The sequence below is a fragment of the Diceros bicornis genome, chromosome 16 (assembly GCF_020826845.1).
Source record: "Diceros bicornis minor isolate mBicDic1 chromosome 16, mDicBic1.mat.cur, whole genome shotgun sequence".
NCBI lineage: Eukaryota > Metazoa > Chordata > Mammalia > Perissodactyla > Rhinocerotidae > Diceros > Diceros bicornis.
This window is the reverse complement of record NC_080755.1, coordinates 59,892,790-59,918,913: the sequence shown is the minus strand read 5'-3', so window position 1 is coordinate 59,918,913 and position 26,124 is coordinate 59,892,790. Positions and strand designations below refer to the sequence as shown.

Below are 26,124 nucleotides of genomic sequence, written 5' to 3'. Positions count from 1 at the left end.
CCAATGGCAGGATCTCAGAATACTGCATCTCTCTCCTGCCTAGAATTTTCATCTGGGATGTATACTTAGATCTGTCTGTATAATTATTTGATTAATGCCTATCTCCCCAGCAGACTATGATCTCCATGAAAGCAGAGACTATGTCACTTTTTCTCAACATTTTACCCCAGCATCTAGCTGGTACCTGGCCCAAAGAAGGCACTGAATAAATATCTGTTGAATGAACAGTGAAGTGCAATGAATGAGAACGCTGCTCCACAATGATGGCAACTTGATGTATATAACTGCCCGACAGCAGAATCAGTAACCGATTCTGAGGTGATGAGTGTTACTGCATTAACCTCACTATATTTGGGGTTCAAGTGGTTATGCTTCCCACTATCGCATCCATTTCATAGAAAACAAGTGACTGATAACCACAGTAAAAGTACTTGGTAATAATCTACTTGATAATTCATCCTTTTTCAACTATCAATACACATGCAACTCAATATTAACATTAAATAAACAAAATTCAATCCCAGACATTAGAAATTATAAAAAGTTCTACTAGGCCATACGGTCTTTTATCTCTTCCTTTCATTTTCTAGGCAAAGATTACTCTGGAATTTTTAAGAGTATCTGTTTTTCTGTTTGCACTTCCAAAAATATATGCCATCTTTTTATAGGATTGCCATCTGTCTCATCATGCCTAAGTAAATGTTCTGAATTAGTTATTGCTTTTCTAATTGTAAAATTTTAAGTTTACATATATACTTGAATATGTGTATAAGGTTAAAGGGAAAAGGTTTTACACATGAATACTTTATCCATATGGGCAGAAGATATCTTCAAATAATTTCACAACTTTTTTTAAAGAAATGATTGGAGGTAATCACGCCTGTCATTATAACAACTAACGAAAAAATTTAAAGGATAAGATCCAACAACTACTTAACGTTCAACAAATGAAACAGCTTTATCATTGCCATTTTACAAGTGAGGAAACTGGGTCTCAGAGACATTAAATTTGCCTAACAAAGTTAAATAATTTGCCACTTGGAAAGAGCAGATCCAGAATTTGAACCCGAATGCTGACGCCAAAGCCCCGCCCGTCAGTCTAGCGCTTACATCAGTGCTTCCCAAACTTTCTGCTCTGAAGGCCGCTTCATCCTCCTAAAATCTACTGAAGACCACAAGAAGCTTTGTCTATATGGGTTATATCTATTGAAATTTACCCTATTAGAAATTAAAACTGAGATTTAAAAATATTTAATAATTCATTCTAAAATGACAATATACTCATTACATGTTAACATAAATAACATTTTCATGAAAAATGAATACATTTCCTCAAACAATAAAAATTAAGTGAAAGAAAAGGCACCCTTTTACATTATTATAAATCTTTGTTCTGTCTGACTTAAGACAGCTGGACTTTCACATCTGCATCTGCATTCAATCTGTCACAATACGTTGTTTCAGTTAAAGTATAAGAAGAAAATCCAACCTCCTACGGATATATAGTACATCCGGAAAAGAGAGAAATATTTTATTTGATAAGCTTCTCACATAACTGGATATTCTTCTTGTGACACTATACCAAAAATCAACAAGTGATAGTTTCTTAAAAGTTAGTTTCACTGTAAAATCTGAAACCATAGCAAGAATTTTTTTACTCTATTACATTCAAATCCATTGGTCTAGCTTGCATTTTGAATGAATCTTTTATGCATGCATGATTTTGTAACACCATGTATTAATTATTTCTTTATCTAATATAAAAAAATTATATTTGCTAATATCATTGCTAATCTCATCAGAAAAGTCTTTAAGTATTGGGAAGCAGCTAAGCTAACACTGGTAGACAGAAGCTTTCCGCAATTCTAATTTTTGCCTGAAAGCTTGAATTTATCATTGGCAACAATACTGTAAGTAATAACAGGCTTTGATCATTTATGAGAAAATATCTACTAAAAACCCAAGCTGAATAACCACAGTTTGTCTGTCAATTATTCTTTTAGGTAAAAGTGGTGTTTCACAAAAAAGCAGCTATCTCAGCTAGCAGCTCAAACAATGGCACACACACTTCCTCTCAAGACACCTTTCTTTCTTCAGTATGTGGTAAAGAGTGCTTTCTACACATGTCCACCTCACCATAAAGGTTTTGAAAAGATGTGTACTCAGGGTCAAGATTTAATAAAATTAATAATTTTTACACTTCATAATGACATTCTTAAATGTAACTGGAATTTCTTTTTCCTCTAAGTGCTTGGAGGTGAAGAACGTACGACTACTACGAAAGTTCAATACTACGATAGTTGGTGCCACTGCCTTGTTCGTGGTAAGGGACCATCAATTTTATGCACCATCACTCTTGCACTCTCAGTGAAAACGGCAATACAATGAAAAAGGCAGATGTTTTAGCATTATCATAAAGAGGAATCCACAGGCTATACTTTGAGAACTCTTAGCTTAAACTACCTGTGAAGACAGTTTAAAGGAACAAAGAGAAAGACTTTTAATGTAAGCAAAACATCCATATAAAAAGTTAGCAAGATAAAGGAGTTTCCCTGTTCTAACTGTCTCTGCACTAAAGGTTGCACTGTCAGTTTCTCAGCACGCCTTGGTTCATGCTCTTACATTTCCATTTCAGTTTCCTGGATTCTATACTCCACTGTTCCTGAATCTGTTAGTACACTACTTGCCACTACCTTTATAAAACAGGAAAAATAAAGAACAGATTCTAACGCCTTTCCAGAAAGGGAGAAGCAGAAAGGAGGGAAAGGAATAGACCACACGATAAAAAAGAAAATAAGGGCAACGGCCAATAATATAACATGAAATATGAGAGAATTTAGCTTCCAATGTTTGTTATGCCAATAAATATGAATGAGACAAACTCAACTATTAGAAGAAAAAGATTTTCAAATCTGGTCTAAAAAAAATCCAATCATATTTTATATGGAAACAACATACTAAAACCAACTGTCTCAGAAAGTTTCAAAATATCACAAAATCTCTATTAGCCACCACTTTCGAACTACCCTTTTCTTTCTTCAGCATTCCTGTGATTTTCTTATTCTATCAGATGAATTGTATTTAGCTGTATTCTACTTGAGATCAGGAACGTTATCACTCTTGTGATATCCTCAGTACCTAAAATAGTTCCTGGGCAGGGCTGATGTTCATATAAACTTTTCTGAATTTAAATTCATTGCATGATTTAAACATGTAAACAAAGGAGTATATTTTTTAAAAGTTCGTTCTACAAAAAGTTAATTGACTTGTAAACACGAAATAAATGCAGATGGCTAAAAAAAAAAAAATTCTGTCTAATTAGATGTAAGGAAAACCACTCTAAAAAGACTAGGAAAACATTACTTTTAAAAAAATCCAGGCCTTTGTACAGACTGCCTTGCAAATGTGACTGACTTCTAATTCTACTTATAAGAAGTACCAAACTGGAAATCATAGATGATGCATTATGTAAGGATAGCGATTACATAATTCAGACTGATAGAGTTCAGTCAATGGATATCTAAAGAAAGGATATTCGTAAATTAACAAAAGAGTGCATATTTACTTGTTTTAATGTAAAATAAAATGTTTAAAAGCACATGAGTCCGTACTTCAGTGCAATTTTTCATCTAACTGACAAATACCAATCCTAATTGTATCAGAAAAAAAATCGTCTAAGAAAAAAATGAAAAAACGCATATGCTGACAACACCAAGAAAGCTAGAGTAACAATAGTAATATAAGACCGTGTTACATTCAAGGAAAATTGGTCATACAAAACTAAAAGGGGCACGTTATACAAGGTATAATTCACAAAGAAGATAAAATTGCCAAAAAATCTTTACACACAAAATGGAACAACATTAAAATGTCTCTTTCAGGGGTCGGGGAAGGGTGAAAGGGGTAAAGGGTGTCACTGGTAGGGTGACAGACGGAAAGTAGACTTTTAGTGGTGAACAAGATGTAGTCGATACGGAAGTCAAAATACAGTGATGCACTCCTGAAATTTATATAATGTCATAAACCAATGTTACCGCAATAAAATAAATAAATAAAATAAAATGTCTCTTTCAGCCCAAGAAAATGAAATAAACAAAAATGAATAATACAGCAATTTAAATTACATAATTACTTTACCTATTAGATATATGGGATTCTGTAGTCTAAAAAGTGAGAATATATCTCCTTTTCAAGAATTTATGGAATACTCAATGTGACAATATATTAGGCCACAGTGAAAATCTTAATAAATTAAAAAATCAGAAAAATCTCATTAAATGACCACAAAGCATTAAAACTAAACAGAAAAAAACAAAAAAAAAATTTTAAATAAATTAAAATAAAATCACCAAACATCCTTAAATAACTCTTGAATCAAAGAGGACATCTCAAAGAGAACAGAAATTGTATACTATTTATAAACTAACATAATGAAAATGCTACATATCAAAATCTATGCAATTCTGTAAGAGTTGTGAGCCTAAAACTAGGCTCACAGAAAACTTCAAAGCTTTAAACATTTACAAAACTCAACAGTAAGGAATTAAAAGAGATAAACTATGCATTCAATTCCAGAAGGCAGCAATTAGAACAACAAAAAAAAAGAAAAAGCAGAAAAAAATAAAGATAAAAACACAAACAAATCAGAAAATAAAAAGTCGAGCCAGCCCTGATGGCCTAGCAGTTAAGGTTCGCATGCTCTGCTTCAGAGGCCCGGGTTCTGTTCCCAGGCATGGAACCATACCACTTGTCTGTCAGTAGCCACGTTGTAGTGGTGGCTCTCGTAGAAGAACCAGAAGACCTTATAACTATACGCAACTATGTACTGGGGCTTCATGAGGGGAAAGGAAGAGAAAAGGAGGAAGACTGGCAAGAGATGTTAGCCTAGGGTGAATCTTCCCCTGCAAAAAAAAAAAAGAGGAGTAGTAGTAGTAAACACTGTAAGAGTTGATTCTTGGATTAAACAACAAGAAACTTAATTGGTAAACAACTAGCTGTCATAATCAAGAAAAAAGGAAAATATATTTATAAAAAATTAGAAATAGAGAGAACAATAACTACAGATCCATGAGAAATCAAAATATGTAACAGTACTTTGAAAACTCTCTAAAAATTAATTTGAAACTCAGATGAAATAGATAATTTCATGGCAAAATATATATTACCAAAATTTGCATTGGAAGAGGTAACAATCCAAAAGAGGCTAACAGCTGTCATAGAACCTGAGAAAGTTATCAAAGAATTCCCATGGTCTTCTCTTCCCTTGGGAAGAAAAAGTAACAAGTCAATAAAGACATGAGGCCAATATTCACTTAACTACTTCAGGGCACAGAGATAAAAAGAAAGCTCCCCAAATTTATTTTTAAAGCCAAAAGAATATTGATAACACAATTAGAAAAAAACACACATTAAAAAAAAACCCAAAAAACTCCGATCTCATATGAATACCGAAATACAACTCTTAAATATCAGCAAACATTGGGAGTGGGGGGGGGGGAACCATTCAACCAGATAAGGTACATTCCACCATAGATAGCTAGCATGCCTGTTTATCTGTACATTTATCACTATAATTTACCACAGATCAAAGGAGCAAAACCATATGATCACAGCTATAAATCATAAACAAGATCTGAAAAAAAATAACATCAATTCCTGACCCCCCCAAAAAAACTTTGTAAAATAGAAATAGATGGACATTTAACATGATACTTATAACAAAATTAAGAGCCATATGAATAATGAAGAAATGCTAAAAGCCAGCAACAAGGATGCCAATTATCAACATTATTAATTAGCATTACTTTCAACATATTAGCCAATTAATTAGACAAGAGTAGGAAATAAGTATAAATATTTAAAAAGAGGAGACAAATTATCATTATTTACAAATGACATAATTGAATGAAAACCTGGAAATACAATAGATGCAGCTGAACAACTATTAGGAAAAAAAGAGAGAACTCAGTCAAGTGACTGCTTACAAAATTTATATGTAAAAATCACTAGTAAGCCAAAGCAATCCTGAGAAAATAGAACAGAGATGGAGGTATCACATTCCCTGATTTCAAAACATACTACAAAGTTACAGTAATCAAAACAGCACAGTATTGACACAAAAAAGACACACATATCAACGGAACGGAATCGAGAGCCCAGAAATAAACCCTCACATCTATGGATAGCTAATTTTTGACAAAGGAGCCAAGAACATACAACGGAGAAAGGACAGTTTCTTCAATAAATGGGGTTGGGAAAACCAGACAACCACACGCCAAAAAATGAAAGTAGACCGTTATCTTACACCATATACAAAAACTAACTCAAAATGGATTGAAGACTTGAATGTAAAGACCTGAAAACCATAAAACTCCTAGAAGAAAACATAGGCAGTACATTCTTGGACACTGGTCTTAGCAGCATCTTTTCAAATACCATGTCTACTCAGGCAAGTGAACAAAAGCAAAAATAAACAAATGGGACTACATCAAACTAAAAAGCTTCTGCACAGCAAAGAAAAGCATCAACAAAACCAAAAGACAACTTAAATTGGGAGAAGATATTCGTAAATCATAAATCATGTAATAAGGGGTTAATATTCAAAATATATAAACAACTCAACAAGAAAACAAACATCCAATTAAAAAATGGGCAGAGGATCTGAACATACATTTTTCCAAAGAAGATATACAAATGGCTAACAGACACATGAAAAGACATTCAACATTACTAATTATTAGGGAAATACAAATCAAAACCACAACGACATATCACCTCACGCCTGTCAGGATGGCTATTATTAAAAAGACAAGAAATAAGTGTTGGAGAGGATGTGGAGAAAAGGGAACCCTCATATTCTGCTGGTGGGAATGTAAACTGGTGCAGCCACTATGGAAAACAGTATGGAGCTTCCTTGAAAATTAAGAATAGAACTATCCTATGATGCAACTATGCCACTTTTGGGTTATTTATCCAAAGAACACAGAAACACTAACTTTAGAAGATTACATTCATTGCAGCATTATTCACAATCACCAAGACTTGGAAACAATCTAAGTGCCTATCAACAGATGACAGGATAAAGAAGATGTGGTTTATATACAATGGAATACTACTTAGCCATAAAAAAGATGAAATCTTGCCATTTTCGACAACATGAATGGAACTTGAGGGCAATATGCTAATCAAAATAAGTCAGACAGAGAAAGCCAAATACCATATGACTTCACTCATATATGGAAGATAAAAACCAATAACAACAAACAAACACATAGATACAGAGAATAGATTGGTGGTTACCAGAGGGGAAGGGGGGAAGAGGGAGGTCGAAAGGGGTAAAACAGCACATGTGTACAGTGATGGATGGTAATTAGTCTTTGGGTAGTAAACAGGATGTAGTCTACATAGAAATCGCAATTAATGATGTACACCTGAAATTTATATAATGTTATAAACCAATATTACCTCAATAAAAAAAAACCATTAGTCATTCTATATTTTAAAAAGCCAGTAGAAAATATAATAAAAGACTAGGTTCTATTTATAATAGTTTCAAAAAAGATGAAATTAACTTTTAAAAATGTCCACAACTACATGAAAAACTTTAAAACTCCTCAGAGGATCATATAGATATAAATATATAGAAAGACACATCTTGTCTTAGATAAAACAGTTCAATCTTGTCAAAATACAAACTCAAGAACCCAGGAAAACATCAATGATGTTTTTGCAAGAAACCTAACAAAATAATATTGAAGTTAATTTTGACATATAAACAATGAAAAGAGCAAGAAAAATTCTAAACGATAAATAAGGGAGAATGACCTGCACAAGATATAAAACATATTTTAACAGCTTAAAAGGAAGGGGAAAAAAGACTTAGAAAGTCAAGAAACAGACAGATATATATGAAAAGGGTATGTGACTAAGAGATGTTAAACTATTGGGAGAAAGACGGATTGATGAGTAGATTGGATAACCATTTGGGAATGGTGGGGAAAGCAATAGTTTTACTTTATTTCTTATATAAAAATTAATTCCAGAAGTATCAAATATGCAAACATAAAAAAAATATAAAAGTTGGATAAAAATCTTTAAAACACACCGTGCTGGGCCGGCCCCGTGGCTTAGCGGTTGGGTGCACGTGCTCCGCTGCTGGCGGCCCGGGGTTCGGATCCCGGGCGCGCACCGAGGAACTGCTTCTCTGGCCATGCTGAGGCCGTGTCCCACAGACAGCAACTAGAAGGATGTGAAACCATGACATACAACTATCTATTGGGGCTTCGGGGGAAAAATAAATAAAAAAAAAAAATTTTAAAAACACACCGTGCAGTGCAGAAAAGCCTTTCTATGCATAACATAAAACCTTGAATCAATAATGCAAAAGATCAATAAATCTAACAATGCAAAATTTAAAATTTCTGAACAGCCAAAAGAATGGCATAAATACAGCCAAAAGATAAACTGGAGGAAAACTGCCAACATATGACAAAGGATTAATTTCTGTAACATAGACGGTGCTCTTAGAAATCAGTAAGAGAAAGGCACACAATCCTATAAGCAAATGGGCAAAAGATACGAAGGGACAGTTCACACAAAAAGAACGACACAAGGAAGAAAGGCAAGAAAACGAGAGAGAAATCAAGCAAGCCAGACAGAGAGAAAACAAATTCAACTGGCCAACCAACACCCTGGATGATTCTCAATTCATTTATCACAAAGAAATTAAAGGAATTTAGGGGTGATGGGAACTGTTCTGTACCTTGATTGTGGTGGTGGTTACACGACTGACTGCATTTGTTAAAACTCAATAGACTGTATGTTCCAAAGGGTGAGTTTCAATGTAAACTGTATCCCAACTTTAAAAATTCACTAAAAAGAAAATTCAAAACAAAACAAGATAATATCTTTCACCTATGAGTTTGAAAAGTTAAATCAATAACAATTTTGGCAAGGGCATGGGAAACTGAGCACTCATAACTAATTATTGGAGTGTAAACTGGTACGATTTGTGGAGGATTATTTGAAAATATTTATCAAAATTTTAAATCCACATACGTGTTAGCCAAGTAATTATGCTATTAGCAATTTATCTTTTAGATATATACTCAAGCCAAAAACAAAGACATATGGAAAATGATTCCTTACAGTATTAAAAAAAAAAAAAAGGCTAACTACTTCATCATGCTCTAGTAGTGGCCTACAATTGGTAAACATAGGCCACATACTGGCCTAGTATGTGCTGGGCTTTGGTTTTAAGCCTTCTGAATATACTGCATCTTATTTAATCCCTATAACCCTGTTAAGTTTGGTATTATTCGTGAAGCAGCGTAACATAGCAGGAAGCACTCCTCTGGAACCAGAATGCACGAGTTCACGTATATCATGGCTCCACCATTTAACAGTTGTGTGATCTTAGAAATAACAGTATCAATCAATCAAGTTAGTTGTGAGGTTTAAATGTGTTAATACATGTGATGTCCTTACAACAATGCCTAGCACACATTAAGCTATACAGATGTTTGCAGCTAACAGTAGTAGCAACAATTATGACATTCCCATTGGATAGATGGGGGAGCTGAGGCAGAGATTAAGGCATTTGCCTAAAATCACCGAACTGATTCTATAGAATGAGCCCACTTAATCACTATACAAGACTTTTACACATAACGCATCCTGGTAAAGACATGGAATTAACCTAAATATCAGGAAATAATAATAATACACATAAAAAATCAGTGGACTAGTGGTGCCGGCCCCGTGGCTTAGCGGTTAAGTGCACGCGCTCCGCTGCTGGCAGCCCGGGTTCGGATCCCGGGTGCGCACCGCTCCTCTGGCCATGCTGGGGCCGCGTCCCACATACAGCAACTAGAAGGATGTGCAGCAGTGACATACAACTATCTACTGGGGCTTTGGGGGGAAAAATAAATAAATAAAATCTTTAAAGAAGGAAAAAAAAAAAGAATATCTTTACTCTTACAATAATAGCTATATTTAAAAAAAAAAAAAGAAAAAGACATGGAATTAACCTAAATATCAGGAAATAATAATAATACACATAAAAAATCAGCGGACTAGTGGGGCCGGCCCCGTGGTGTAGTGGTTAAATGCACGCGTTCTGCTGCTGGCCGCCCGGGTTGGGATCCCAGGCACGCACCGAGGCACCGCTTGTCAGGCCACGCTGTGGCGGCGTCCCATATAAAGTGGAGGAAGATAGGCATGGATGTTAGCCCAGGGCCAGTCTTCCTCAGCAAAAAGAGGAGGATTGGCATTGATGTTAGCTCAGGGCTGATCTTCCTCACAAAAAAAAAAAAAAAAGAAGAGGAAAAAATCAGTGGACTAGTTTAATAAATTATAATCCATCAATATAATGCAATATTATGCAAAGAGATCCAAGATACATTTTTGGCAAAAGGCAAACTACAAAACATAATGCAAATATGATCCCATTTTTGCATATATTTATATGCCTAAGTGTGTACAGTAAACGTCTCAAAGAATATCCAAATATTGGTGATTACACCTCTAGTGAACAGGAAAAGGGATCAGGAAGCCCAGTAGACATATTTTCTATATTAGTTCTTTCTGTAACCACTGAGCAGGTTTTACTTTACTACAGAACAACCATCTCACCCCACACTTACAAAAGAAAATGAGGCAGTCTAGGTAAAAGAATGTGTATGTGTTTCAGCCACCTGGTATGAAAAGCAGGACTCTGATGCCCTTAGGGTCAAAGGTCTCAACAGCTTTCCTTAACTTATCCCCCTAAACCTTCCCAAACTCTTCCCAATTCTTCCTAGGTTCTAATCTCATGATGCAAAGTCTTGCCCTTCACGTCCTGCCTCATTCCATGTACTTCACACTTGTATTTCAGTCTTTTGCTTCCCTCGTCACAATCGGAGTCTTTTCTGGCGGCTCTGCTCCCTGTGGACGCTAGAAAGGAAGCCTTCATCTAGCAGAACCGCTGACACCTAACCACCTTGGCACCCCTGAGTTCAACTCACACAGCAATACTTCTCATCACTCACTACAGTTTCTCTAAGTTTCCTTAACTTATGCCCACCTCTTTCTTTGCCTCCCTCTCCTGCCTTATTTATCACTCCAGGTCACATCCTTGTCCTGACACAGATAAAACACTGCACTTCCTTGAAAAGTAAAAGGCAGAGAGCTGCAAGCCATAGTAAAAACACAGGGATGAAAGATAAAGTCCTTACCCTCACGGACCTTGGATTCTAGTACAGAATATAAGCAAACATTTACAGAGGACTATGAGAAGGGCTGTAAAAGAAAGGTATTGAGGATGCCATCGTCATTCAGAGGAGAGACGCGCAACTCACACCAGGAGGAAGAGGTAGTTTCCCGTCACTACTGCTATTATTTATGCTACTCTACTACTATTACTAATATCACCATGCCCACCACCCGCTTGGAGGTTACTACGTACTAAAACACATACATTAATCTTCTTGAATCTCATAAGAACTCTATTTGGAAAGTACTGTATTTGGAAAGTACTGTCTTGATCTCCATTTTAAAGAAGAGCAAACTAAATCTTAGACTGTTTACCCATTTGCCCAAAGTCACAGAGGAAGTTGCCAAGTAACAGACCCAAGTACTGACCTTTGGCGCATGATCCAAAACCCACCCTTTGTTCTGACTGGGCTAACACTATATGGGGCCTGGGAGGACAGAGCCTTGTCCTTCAGAGCACAGACTCTGGAGCCAAAATGCCAGAGTGCAAATCCCAGCCACCATTTCTAATGACCCTGGGCATCAAGCCTCAGTTTCCTCATATGAAAATGGGAATACAAAAAAGGATATACCCAGGGGAATTCACTTCTGGCATGACAGAACAAGGAGGCTGATAAATCCTCTCCGCAAAAAGCAACTAGAGAGCCAGCCAAACTGTCAAAAGCAACCGTTCCACGACTCTGGAGATAAACTAACAGCATACAACTGAGAAACCTATCCATGAAAACCACTGAACTTAGACATTTCACTAAAATTACAAAGTTCTGTGCTCCAAAACACATCATTAAGAGAAAGATAAGCTACAGACTGGGAGGAAATATTTAATTTGATATATCTGATAAAGGATTTACACCCAGAACAAATATATAAAGTTGACTCCCACAACCGAATAATAAGACAATCTGATTTTTAAAATGGGAAAAAGACCTAAATAAACCTTTTACTAAAGAAGACACACAAATGGCTAATAAGCACATGAAAAGGTGCTTAATAGTACGGATCATTAGGAAAATACAAATTAAAACCACAATGCGATACCACTATACAACCACTAGAATGACAAGACCTAGTGTTAGCAAGGATGTGGAGAAACGGAACCCTCATACATTGCTGGTGGGAATGTAAAATGGGTTGGCTGTTAAACATTTTTCTTCCTTATTGTGGGAAAAATGATTAAAATGCATGGCTAAATATATAGAACAAAAAGATTTGTGATAGGGCAGGTACATTTCAGAGCCCTAGAAATCACTCTGTATCATTTCACACAGATCATCTACTTTCTTTTTTCTATAGCTGTATGGTACTTGTGCCTTGCCTTTTATTCTTTTTGTGGTACCTTGAGGAACAGAAGTTTCCCATCTCATTTTAGTCGAATTTGTCAGTCTTCCTTTATCGTTCACCCCTTCTATTGTCTTAAGAAGTCCTTCTGACTTAAAGCACATATTCTCCTGTATTTCCTATAACAGTATTGAAGTTTTACATTTCACATGTAAGTCCTTGATTAATGTAGTACTGATTTATTTATAAGGTAGGGATTAATTTACATTTTTCCAGATGGATAACCAATTGGCTCAACATATTCACAGAAAAATATTGACCCTCATAATAATCAAGGAAATGCAATTAAAATAGTACTGATTTTTCAACAAGTCAAATCAGCAAAGATTTTTCTAAATGATGATATTCATTACTTAAAAATGTCTTAATTTAGTTGTAAAAAATAACTTGCTACACGCAACTCTTAAAAATATTCATATTCTGTGACCCCAAATGCTATTTTTATAAATCAAATAATATGAAACCAAAGCATAACAAGGTCCCCTGCATTGTTATATATGAGAAAAAGTCAACTTAAATTTTAAAAATCAGAAACATTCTACTTTCCAACAGCATGAGAACTGTAAACAAAATTCTGGCACATCTACACAATGGAATTTTAGGGACTAAAATTGATATTTATAGAGTTATAAATAACATGGGGGAAAAGTTCATATTGTTCATTTGTTAAATGCAAAAACACAGGAAACAAAATTGTATGTAAAGCGTGGTCTCGATTATGTAGAAAGAATAGGGAGGAAAACCTGGCCAGAAAGTAACACAGCAGAACTGTCAACTGGATCACAGGAGTCTTTGTAAATATTATTTTCAATACTTTATTTTAAAAATACTCTATAATAAACATGGAGTGTTTTTATAAGAATAAAGTCTGTGAGCTTGCTTGTTCTTAAGCTACTTTTTAAAAGGGAATGGCTGAGTAAATCAATCAGGTTAAAGCAAAATGCAAGGCCTTTTCTTGGCTTTCAGTTACACCATGACCACCAAACAAAAAAATAAATCAATAGATGAGAATACTGTATTATTTTTGTTTTATTAGAACATAGCCTCCTCCTTCTCCTTACCCCACCCAAATAACTTGTTGCAAATCTGACATTACATTTTGTTTGGTGCATGTATAGTCAGGGACTGGCCTGAAATATTCAAAGTCTAAATGACAAGAGTAATAACCCCACCAGCTTTTCAATGACCCTCTTCCCTCCTTACTCAGTTTATAGTCCATGATTAATCATAATCATCCCCTAGCTTATACCCTCAATTCCCTCCCTCACTCTCACTCTGAAAAACTCTCTTGGCAAAACCACCACATTGGTTAAATCCAACTCTGCCTAGGCCACCCCTGCACCCTTACAGGGAATGTGACTGGGGAAACACATAACCACTCTGAGTGGTCTCACTCTATAGTCATGACCATGAACCTCAGGTGGAGCCTTACCGCTGCCTGGAAATCAAACTACATCTCCCTGGTCCGTTCACTCTCACTTTCCTTGCCAACCATTTCACATCTTTCCTCACACCTATAACGCTTACTCCCCCATCTTCAATCTCAGCTGATGGCCCAACTTCCTATTTCACTGAGAAAATGAAGGACAACAGAAGAAAACTTCAGAGTCCAACACCCACATCTACCCACTTCCCATACTTACTTCCATCCTGTTACTCTACAGATCCACAAACCTTTCTACAGGCACCTCTCCACTTGTGCACTTAATCTCCTTCACTTCCCAACAATTTCCCTCTCTATTAGATCCTAAAAATGTCATTTCTCATATACATAAACAACCTTGTCTTGATCACACTCTTGATCACACTTTCACCACCAGCAATGGTTGTCTCTCTTTAATCTCTTCTACAGCAAAATACCTTGGGAGAATCAAGCATACTAGAGGTCTACAATTCCCTTTCTCCCACTCTCTCTTAAACTCACACCAGAGGCCTACTCTACCACCACCACACAGAAACAGCTTTTGTCAAGGTCACAAAGGATGTCCACATTGCAAATCCAGCATCAATTCTCAGTCCTTATCTTAGATGCTCTATCAACAACACTGGACACACCTGATCACTCCTTCTCAGACTACTCTGCTTCCAATCTCTTAATGTTGGAGTACCCCAGCACTCCAACTTTGCTCATTTCTTCTCCAGCTACACTCATGCCCCTCAGTGACTTCACTCATTCTCACACTTTAAATAACATCCACGTGTCATTCACTCCCAAATTTCTATCTCTTTATTTAGCCTAGTTATAGTCAATTCCCTGTCTTGACACTGCCACTTTGCTGTCTTATAAATAACTGAGACTTAACACGTTCAAAACAAAACTCTAGATCTTTTCCATCCATCCCTCCCCAAACCTGCTCTACTTACAGTCTTTCCCACTGCTTATGGCTACTCCATTCTTCCAACTGCTCAGATCAAAACCTTTGGAATCATCCACGGCTCCTCTCACACTCCACATCCAATATGTCACATGACCCCAATCTCAGCTATCTTCAAAATATATGCAGAATCCAAACACTTTTTACCACCACACTGGTCCATGCTACTGTCCTATCTCACTCGCATTACTGCAACAGCCTCCTAATTAGTTTCCTTGCTTTCTCCTTCGGCCCCCTACAGTCTTTTCTCAACATGGCACTAGTGCTCAGGGAACTGGCACTGGCTTCCGATACTACTCTGAGTAATAAAGTCCTTTATCTCTGGCCCAGGAGTCGCATGTCTTCCGGCAGCAACTAGGAAAGTGTCTCAGGCTAACTTGTTAGCTTGCACATAAGGTAAAATCTCCGACTCTTCACAGTTCTTGACAACAACACAAAAATATAAGTAAGTGAAACAGTAAATGTCATAGCATTGTTTTGACTTCCTTTAGAGCCTCTAGATCTTACCACGATAAGTTCTATTTTATAGAGCAATATGAATATTTGCATGGCTACAAAGTTGGATAAAGAAATTTAAAAATAACCAAGTTAAGAAAAACAGACTTAAAGTTGCTATATAATTTAAAATTCAATAAATTAAAAATAAATTTCTAATTATAGAAAAACCTCTAATAAATTTTCAAGTGATTCCCTCCCACTTTGTAGGCTACTGACACAAAAATATAGGGTAGCACTAAGTTTGCTGTGTAACACTGCGTGAATCTCCTGAGTTTCAGTTTTCCCATATAAAATAAAGAGGTTGACCTTCCAAGCACGTCCAGCTCTAAAATTATCTGATTCAATGAAAATAAAAATATGCAGAGACTTAAAATTCAACCTGCAGATAACATTTACGTGAGCATTTCTAAGCATCTTTTCCTATAACTGTGTTCAATACATTTATAATAAACTGAATATGAAACAAATGTTCATAAATTCAATCATTTAAAATTTTAATGGAGCTGGCTTATTAGAATTGATTAATGAAATAAACCTACTCCTTAATTTTTTAATTCAGATTTTGACACGTTGGATTTAAAAAGTAGCACATTTATATACCAATTCACCACTGTCTTTATGTATATACATATTAAATTTTTAATGTATACATTTTTATACCTTTCTAGGCACTTACCAATGTTTTAGCTAAAAACATGGCAAATTCCCTAAACAATCTTACCACTTTCACTGCCTATCAGAAAGTATGACCTCACTGGTTAAACTACTAAGTAGGTAAGAGCCTTTGAGAATTTCTGACAAACTACTAACAATTAAGTAGAGTCCAAAGATCTGTGTTTGTTTTTATTCTGGGGCAGAGGTGCTGTACCCAATAGTATAATGATGAATTTCCTTCATTATTTTTCGTTCTTCAAAATTTAAATTTGTTTATATATAAAATCTCTTAAATATATTGAACTACTAAAGCAAAAATTTTTAACTTCTACAAGCAACATGCACATAAAAACCACTGAAAAGTAATACAACTGCTTTGCTCTCAGCCTTTAAATCTTAACACAAAAGCTCCAATTTAAAAAGCAATTTGTCAATTATTCAAATGCTTTTGCATAGAACAAATAAGATTTTTTCACACAGTTTGCATTAGAGAATACGAGCTTTAAGTTAAAATAGTCTTTTCCTCATTTTCTATAAGTACACCCAAATTAAGAATAGCAGATTTGGGATACAAAAAGTAATCCACATAAGATTTATTAAATGTATATTACAGCAAACGTAAACCTCATTCATCAATCATTAGAGATAAAGGGGATCCTAAAAAGCAGTAATTATTCAAATTAGTAATATAGCCCTATTAAGCAAATAATACAAAAATATTACAAAATGAGAAAGGTTATATGCATTGTAAAATAGTAACTTAATTGTCAAAAGTAATCACTTACTATAGGTTGCTAAACAAGGGATCTCTTGATGCTTTTAAAATAATCTAACTTAAAATAACTCATATTATCCACTGTAGATCAGCAGGCATTTCATAATTAAGTCACACAGAGCTCAGTGACATAGATGTAGCTTCATGACAGCACTAACTGAAAACCATTATTTAAAGAAAAATTAGATTTGGGTTTCCCTCAAAGTAAAAAGCTTTAATATTCCCTGATGCTAGCAAAACAAACAAAAACTATTAAAAAGAACAAAAAAACTTTGGAAGAGCCTCTGATGAAACATATACCTTTTTTTTTTTTAGGAAAATGGGCCCTGCGCTAACATCTGTTGCCAATCTTCCCTTTTTCTTTTTCCTCCCCAAAGCCCCAGTACGTAGTTGTATATCCTGGTTGTAGAGTTGTAGCTATTCCATATGGGACACCATCTCAGCATGGCTTGATGAGCGGTGAGCAGGTCTGTGCCCAGGATCCGAATCGGCGAACTGCGGGCCACGGAAGCAGAATGCTCGAACCTAACCACTACGCCACCTGGCCAGCCCTGAAACATATACTTCTTTATGTCCTCTACCCTCAAAAAACACAGGGACAATGAAAACTGGAAAGCAAATGACAACAGTGTTAACTGGCTTAACCAAACTGGACAGAGCTGAAATCCAAGCCTGTTGGAAGGGAAGGCAACAAAAAGCAAGGCTAAGAAAAGGTATCACAAATCTGAAAAAAACAGTCAGATGCTATTTATTTAAAAAAGTGGTGGGAGAACAGTTAGAAAACAAAAACTCCTACAGTCAAAATTAAAAATTCAGTAGAGGAAAATTGAGGAAATTTTCTCCCAAACCCCCCCCCCCAAAAAGTGACTTAAAAATTTGAGAAAAAAGCTAAAAAAATTAAGATACCAATCCAGAAGGTTCAACACCCAACAAAGAAGAGCTTCAGTGAGGAAATGAAAGAAAATGAAGGGGAAGAAATTTTAAAATTTTCCCAGAACTGAAGAACACAAGTTTGCAGACTAAAAGGATCCATGGAATGCTCAGTACAGCCAAAGAAGAAAAAATAATAATCAGGTACATGAAATTTTACAATTTAGGAGATAATACAAAGGTACTATAAAGCTTCGAGAAAGAGAAAAAAATTACATACAAATGATTGGGAAACAGATGGCATATGACTTACTAGTAACACTGAAAGCTGGAAGTTGGTGGAGCAAGGCCTTCAAAATTTCAAGAGAAAATTTACTTTCAATACAGCACACATTTACAGTCAATGACTCTTCTTGTGCACCTCCACACTTCTCCACATCCATGCAGGGTGTATGGCTGGTTCTAGCCAATGGACTTTGGGCAAAAGTGACATGTGTCACTTCCGGCCAAATACTTAAGTGCCAGCTCGTGAACTGTCAGCTCTCTTTTGCATTTGCTGTGGTAACTTGGAGCCATGGAGTGATAGGATGGGGAACTGCAGGTGAAAGCAGACTGGATCCAAAGAAGACACCAGAGGAGCCCACAGCAGGCCTGTAGGAGCCTTGGTGAAAGCAAGAAATAACCGTTTATTTATGCACTGAGATTTCAGAGTTAATCTGCCACTGCAGCATAACCTACTCCATCCTGACTAAAACATTAACCTAGAATTCTATACACAGTCAGACTATAAATCAACTATTTAGAACACAGACATTTTCTGACATGTGACGTCTCAAAAAGAAAAATATACACACACCCCCATCCCCTTTCTAGGAAGTTACTAGGAGGATGAGCTCCATCGAATCAAGGAGGTAAACTAAGAAACAGAAAATAGGTAACCCCACGTAGGAAAGAGGAGAAAAGACTCTCTAGGTTGATGGCATAGCTCCTGCTGTTCAGCCTGTTTGAGATACTGCCCCTGCTGCATAAAGTTCTTCCCAATCAAACACAGGTCACCCTCCAAGAGCCAGCTGTACTGTGAAATCCTCCATGAAGACACACATCCAAATTCCCCAATTCCCACAAGTAAATGAAGCCAACTTGCACCAATGGCAAGAAGAGATGCGCACGTCAGACTCCATGCTGTGACTCTGGCAGAACAGAGCCTCCACCTCCTCATCATCTGGATAAGGATGGAGCTGGTCAATAACCAGAGGTTCCCTCTAATTCTAACACACAGTAACTCTACAAATGTGTAAAACTACTACAGTCCTAATACAATTCTAGGTTTGATACATGCTGACATATTCTGACAGTCTGTGATATTTGGTAATAATGTTATTCCCTAAGTATATATATTTTTTTACTTTAAAAGCAATGTCAATAGACAAAAATAACTATTGTCCAAGGGATGATATTTCCTTTAAAAACCAAAATTAAGCTTTAACAACAAACACCTTGGGCCTGCCCCATGGCGTGGTGGTTAAGTGCTCGCGCTCCACTGCTGGCGGCCCAGGTTCGGATCCCGGGCGCGCACCAATGCACCGCTTCTCCGGCCATGCTGAGGCCGCGTCCCGCGTGCAGCAACTGGAAGGATGTGCAGCTATGGACATGCAGCTATCTACTGGGGTTTTGGGGGAAAAAAATAAATAAATCTAAAAAATTATTAAAAAAAAAAAAAAACCTTCATTATTATAAACATCGAAAGGAAAATCATATAAAGTAACAAGTCTATGAGTGAGAACTCACCTTACTTTAAAAGCGTTATCAACCCTGTTGTTTCAACCACCCAGCATGTTACTAGTGTGGCCAGAATGACATCTATCACGACAAGTACAACCACAGCAGTGTCAAATGAGAGGCTCTCTGGAGCACTTGGTGAGTACACCCTTTCTAAATAGTTCTAAAGAATCACTTTAAACTCTTAAAATTGTTTTTGATGGAAATCTTATCTAATAGGAGCCATATATTCCTCTGCCTTCTTAAAAGAAATACTTTAAACACAAGTGTGTATATTAAATATAACATGTCACTAAACTGCTATATAGACAGATGCCTCTTCAGATGACCAAATTTACCTGTTAGAAAAATTTCAGGATGGCATAGTGACACCTTCAGGGTTTACTGATGCTCAGATAACTGTTTGTCTCCCAGGCCTTCAGAGCGATATGGTCTTGTCTTCTTTCTTCTCTATGACTCAAGAGTCTGCTCCCAGGGACAATGGGACAGTCACCGCTCCCCAAACATAGTCTCCAAGTGTGATGTCCTTTTAATAATTTTAAGAAAAAATTTCAGTGTGATGGCTGTTAAGAGTGATAAAACAATATTAAAACAAACAGTATGCAAACAAGAGCACAGGGCCTTGCAGAAGATCAAGTGAAGTACCTTTTTTGTTCTAGATCTCCCACCAAGTGACTGCAATGACCCAGTGCCAAGCCATCCAGTCGCTGCTCACACTGTCACCATCTGTAATCCTCACAATTCCAGTAGCCGGCACCACTAATACTTCTGTAGACTCCTATCCTCCTTTCTCTTGTACTTCCATTTTTCTTGTCCCTTTGGTCTCTCACTCCTTCCCCACACAGGGCTTCGTTAACGTCCTCCGTCTTAGTCCTCCGTCTTACGTGGATGCTGCTGATTAACCAGAATACTCCTTCTAACTAATCTCAGTATACTTTAAACTAATTATTGCTATTAGCACTTGTATATTCCAGGCACTCAACTCATACATTTACATGCATTATCTCATTTAATTTTCACACCAATGTTGAGAAAGGCACTATTACGATTTTACAGATAAGGCAAATAAGACAGTTTATTTTAAAAACCTACCTTACAAAACCACAGTGCTGAAATTCAACCCTAGATCTGCATCCCTATGAAAGACTGCCTACGCCAGCTGCAATCGAAGTCATGTAGGTCTCTGTCTTGTCTAATTCCACGGGAGTTTTTCCTTCCTGCTTAATTCTACATCAGATAACCGAGGATGCCAGAAAGTTCCAGACAACTGAGGTTATTACCTCACTAAGCTATGTAAGCTAACATCAAGGGAAACGTGCTTTGGAGTGGTTACTCTCCACACACTATAAATCACTATACTTCCAGAAGTGACGAAGGCCCATGCATCTTCGTGATCAGCCAGTTGGGTATGTGCGTGAACCTAGACGGTTATGGCTCTACAGGTAGAGACAGTTCTCTCTCTGTGGGGCTATTTGGGCCATGCAGTTACAAGGACTTTGGCCTTATCAGTGTTATAAATTATTCAGCGGACCAGATCAGCTCAGATAGAGATAACTAAGCAACACAAAAAACCAACAGATTTCTAAGATCTACACAGCACATCTTTGCCTTTAACGTGTACATAACAACATAAAAACTACAAGCACTTTCCGTACATCACGTCCTGACTCAGTGGTGAGGCCCCCGTGGGATGTGTTAGAGAGACAAAGACCTCAGACCACGCCCTGCCCATATGATACTTAGGTGGGGAGATAGACCAGAGATAAGTAAACAAAATAATTACAGACTGTAATAAATGTTATGTCAGAAACATACAAATTGATAAGATGGGATTACTAAAGGAGCTATAAAGAATACTAGTCAAGGAAGGCTTCTCCGAGGTGGTGACCCCGGGCATTAAGATCTGAGAATGAACCAACCATATGAGGAACCCCTGAAGAACATTCTAGGCAAACAGAACTACAGTGTCAAAGGTGAGGAAGCCAGAAGCTTGGAATGTTGAGGAACAGAAAGGCCAGAGCATAACTCTGTGGTAAGGAAGAGAGAGCGTTGTTCAAGATGAGCCGAAGAACTAGGCAGAAATCTTGTAGTTGATGGTAAAGAGTTTGGATTTTACTTTAAACAAAATATATACTCAAAATAACTCTGTCAGACGGATTATTACCCCTTCTTTAGCCCCCTATGAGGAATAAGACTCAAAGGGAATCTAAATGTGTTCACGGTCACATAGCTAGTAACATACACTTTTTCCTAAAGATCTAAAACCTCCAAAATGTCCTCTGTGTGCAATGTGAGAAATGAAACCTTAAATGACTTTATCTAAGTATGCCTATTTTTGAAACATCAACAAGACTAACAGCCACCTAAAAACTGTCCCCACTAAGTAAAATTTAATGTTTGTATGGATCATCAAAGCAGACCCTGAAGTCAGTTTGAAGCAAAATGTGCCCTTAGTCCTAACGCCTTCACCACTTATTAGCTAAACCAACATGCCATACAGCATAATAAATTAACCATAAAAACATTAATGACAATCTCACTCCCAATACAATCTAAAACATGTCCCAATGCTGTTTCTTTTTTACTACCTGGTCAACTCTTTCGATCCATCTAGCCATACAAGAAAGTTTCCCCTTTTTATGACATATACTAGTATTTATAAATTTCTCCGTTGTAAAAGGAATAATTTTACAAAAGTACTCAGACACCAGAGAAGTGCCATTTCCAAAACTGGAAGAGGTTAGGGATGAGGACAAGCGAACTGAATTAGACAATCTTCACTTCCCATAAAAGATGTAACAAACAGAAAATAGCACAAGGCGGTCTTGGCTGTAGGTCATTTACCTACCTACCCTTATTAAGACAGTCACGCATCTTAGCGATGGGGATAGTTTGCAAAATGCAACCCTGGGCAATTTCGTCATTGCGCAAACATCAGAGTGCACTTACACAAACCTAGATGGTACAGCCTACTACACACCTAGGCCATACGGTACTAACCTTACGGGACCAACCTTACGGGACCGTCGACGTATATGCAGTCAGTCACTGACTGAAATGTCTTTCTGTGGTGCCTGACTGTATACATGTCCATGAGCTATACCAGATTATAAATAACACAGAGTATTTGACCTCAAACTTCAGCATCTTTCTGGGCTGTGTCTATTAACCCATTTCACATTACGGCATATTTTTGAGAGAACAGTAAGAGCAATTGCCACAAATTCAGCAATGGACATAACATTTTCTTTCCTGGGAGTATATCATGACGTAAAGAAGATCACACAACTACTTCTATGCGCAAAATAAAAGATACATACTACTAACAACACAAAAGTTGCCCGAAAACTGAACACAATGGAGAAAACTACCAGAACTTTCTCTGAGCAGTGAAGTTACATAACAAGTCTTAAGATACTTGCTTCTGTTCCCTAAAAAGAGGGCCATTAAAAGGAACACTCAGGACCACGAAACGACTCAGAATCCAGTCAGTACAGCACAGAGCTTTTCCTCCCAGCCCCCTGCTCAATGGCACCCAAACCCTCTCTGCCACTCCCTGCAAGGTGCTACCAAGGGAAGGGGCCAGGTGACACCTGAGGGTGTGCCCCTGGGTCCTATGGAGGCCATGTTTAAGGCCTGCCTGTCTTCCCACTAAAAGAAGGGGAAAGGGGCAGTGCCAGGTACTTCTCACCAATTCAGAAGATAGCTAAAGATCATCATAAAGGGAAAAAGTGTTTCAAAAGAGATGCTGAAGGGAGTCCCCAAAAGGGTAAAGGTTCAGGTGAATAACCTGGTTGATCCTACCCAGACCAAACAGTGGAAAGCACATGCCACACCCTAGAAAACGTTCTTCTAAGAATCTTCATCAAGTCTACGGTCAATGAGCCAGCTTCCCCAAAGGCAATAAGAAAACATTAGGGAGGGTGCTGGAAGCAAACGGTTGAGGCCACCTCTTGTTTAGAGCAGGGATGGATTCTGACACTTACCACATCCACCCTAGGTGATGCAGGACGGACGCGAAATTAGCACAGGGCAAGTACCACAGGCTACTTTTAACGGTTTTATATGTGCAACTTGGTGAACAACGCCATACAGGTTTTTAAATAACACTGACTCTCCACAGCACTAAACATTCCTTCTAAAATTCATTCAGTCAAGTAAGCTAAGTAGATTTCATGTTGTGGGAGTCGGTGGCTTAAAAAAAAATGTCAAGATAAATTTATGCCTACTAGGGTTGAGAACACGTCAAGACATTTCATCTTGAAGGAGATGGCTGTTTACTTTTGATTACAAATACACCTTTATTCCCAGGAAGACAGTCAATTAAAAACGTACTCGGGAAACGTTCTGCGTCTCATTCACTTTATCATCACGAATCATCACGATTACTACGTTCTCGGTCCTCATACAGAGCAGCATATCGCCTTATCGGGGTAGACGTTCAAGAAACGTTTGTAGGGCTGAATTCAACATTCTATTTTCATTACCGGAAGCCTGATTCCACCACACATCCCCACCTGGCCCTTAATTCCAAAAAGTAGGGATGGGCACCCCAAATTTCACATGCCGACTAATGTTCAGCTGGCATACAGATTACTGCAAGTTTTGTGCCAGGACCTGCCACTGAGAAATGTCACTAGCTCTGCTGCACGATGAGCCACCATGGTGTCCCTGAAGTTGCCAACTCCCGAAGCAAATTAAAAATTAAGGCCCGTGTCGGTTGCACGGGCAGTTTAAAATCCCACGATCCCCACCTCCGGGCAAGAGCCTTCCCAGCCAGAGCCCCCTCCCGCGGAGACGAACCCAGGCGCCCGGCCCACCGCGACCTCCCGGGCGGCGGGGCGGCACGGACGCGGCCTGGGCCCTCCCGAGCGCCGAGGCCCCGGGACCCGAGCCGAGGCGGGGCCGGGCCGAGGGGCCGCGCAGGCCCGCGCCGCCGCCCCAGGCCTCGCCGGGCCCCGGCCTCCCCCCGGCGGGCCGCGGGCAACAAAGGCGGCGGCGCGGGCCCGGCGCGCGGCGGCCGGGGGGCCGGGGGCCGGGCGGGCGCGGGGCGGAAGCAGGCCTCGGCCCTCCCGCCCGGCCCCCGGCCGCCGCCCCCGCGCCCCCGCCGGCTCCCGCCCGCGCCCGCGCCCCGCCGAGCCGGCGCAGGGCCTCGCGCCGCCGGGCGGCCCCCGGGCCCACACGCGCCGGAGCCGCCCCCGCCGCCCGAGGAGAAGGGGCGCCCGCGGCCGTCTCCCGGGCGTCGGAGGAGAGGAGCGGAAGGCAGACCCCCGCCTCGCCCCGCAGACGCTCACCGGCGGCCGCCCGCTCCGCTTCCTCGCCCAGCGCCGGCGCGACTGCCGCGCTCGGCCCTCCTCTCCCGCAACTCCTCCTCCCGCCTCCTTCCTCCTCCTCTTCCTCCTCCTCCTTCTCAGGGGGGGCGCGCCGCCGCGCCTCGGCCCGCGGGGGGAGCGGCTGCCGACGAGCCGACGGGCCGCCCCGCGCCCACCACTCGGCCGCGGCGCCGGCGGGCGAACGGGCGCGGGGGCGCGCGGCGGGGGCGCGCGGGGCCTGCGGCGCGGGGGCGGGGGCGCCCGCAGGCCCGGCCGCGCCCCCGGTGCCGATGCTTCCTTTTCGGCCTCCCTCCTCGGGTGGCCCTGGCAGACGCGGAAAGGACAGTCTTCGCGGCCTCTGGCGCCGGCCCTCCCCGTGCCCCTGCGGCCGGGCGGCGGCCCCCACGCGGCCGAGGGCCGCTCACCTGGTGCCGTGACCCGGCCTGGTCCCCGCGGGGAGGGACAGACCGAGGACAGCCGGGCACGCCCGCCGGAGCGGGGCCCCGGGGCGGGGGGAGGCCCTTCCCCACGCTTTCTCTAGCTTAATCGTAAAATTTCCTTGTTAGAAGAAAACTTACTTGTTTCAAGCCATCTACTTTTCCATTTCGTCCTTTTTAGTGGGGTTTTATCCGAGTTATAGTTCACTATTTTTTGTGCTGCTGAATTCCAAGGTAGTGTGATGTAAAGTTGCGTGTTGGTGACTTGACTCATTTCTTTGGAAATTGGCTGAATGTGCTCCTGATGTATAGCAATAATAGCAAATTTGATTTTTGTCAGTGAGAATCAACAGGAAAATGTTTATTTCTCTTTTGCTGAAAGGCGATTAAAGATAAGTATCATTAAAAGCTAACTTAAGAATTATTGTTGACTTTTAAAAGTTGTTTCTTGAATAGCATGGACCTTTTAAAAAGGAACCAAAGAAATAAGGCTAGGGAAAAAAGTCAAAGTTGTTCAAGTGTGGATTTGTATCTGAATTATATCTCAAGAAAGCTGTTAGTTAAAAAAAATCAAGTAATTTATTTTAATTCCTATTAAAGTCCGATATACAATACTCATCTAAAAAAATACTCCTCTAAAAAAATGTAGATTAATAATTTAACAATTAGATTGCTGGTGATTTCATTGGTTTTTATGACTGAGTAGTTTATGTAAGGTTGTTGTCATTTGTTGTGTGTGATTTGCCAACCCACTGTCATCTTCAGTTCTTACTTGAATTTATCAATAAACCTTACCATTTTTCTTACCCTGATTTAAATGCAGCTTAATTCTCAAA

At 39.0% G+C, this 26,124-nt stretch overlaps 1 protein-coding gene across 8 annotated transcripts in view; it reads right to left on the bottom strand.

Moving 5' to 3' along the window:
• Positions 1 to 24,920, bottom strand: part of SOCS6 (suppressor of cytokine signaling 6) — a 35,781-nt gene extending 10,861 nt beyond the window's left edge. Inside the window, exons 1-3 of one of the 8 annotated variants that reach the window (XM_058557294.1) lie at positions 24,834 to 24,916; positions 19,878 to 20,065; positions 18,074 to 18,421 (exon numbers count right to left, since the gene is read on the bottom strand). The gene's annotated coding sequence lies outside the window, so the exon portion shown is untranslated. The other 7 variants (XR_009222471.1, XR_009222470.1, XM_058557290.1 and 4 more) reach the window with 7 other exon arrangements.
• Between the last annotated feature and the right edge of the window lie 1,204 nt (positions 24,921 to 26,124).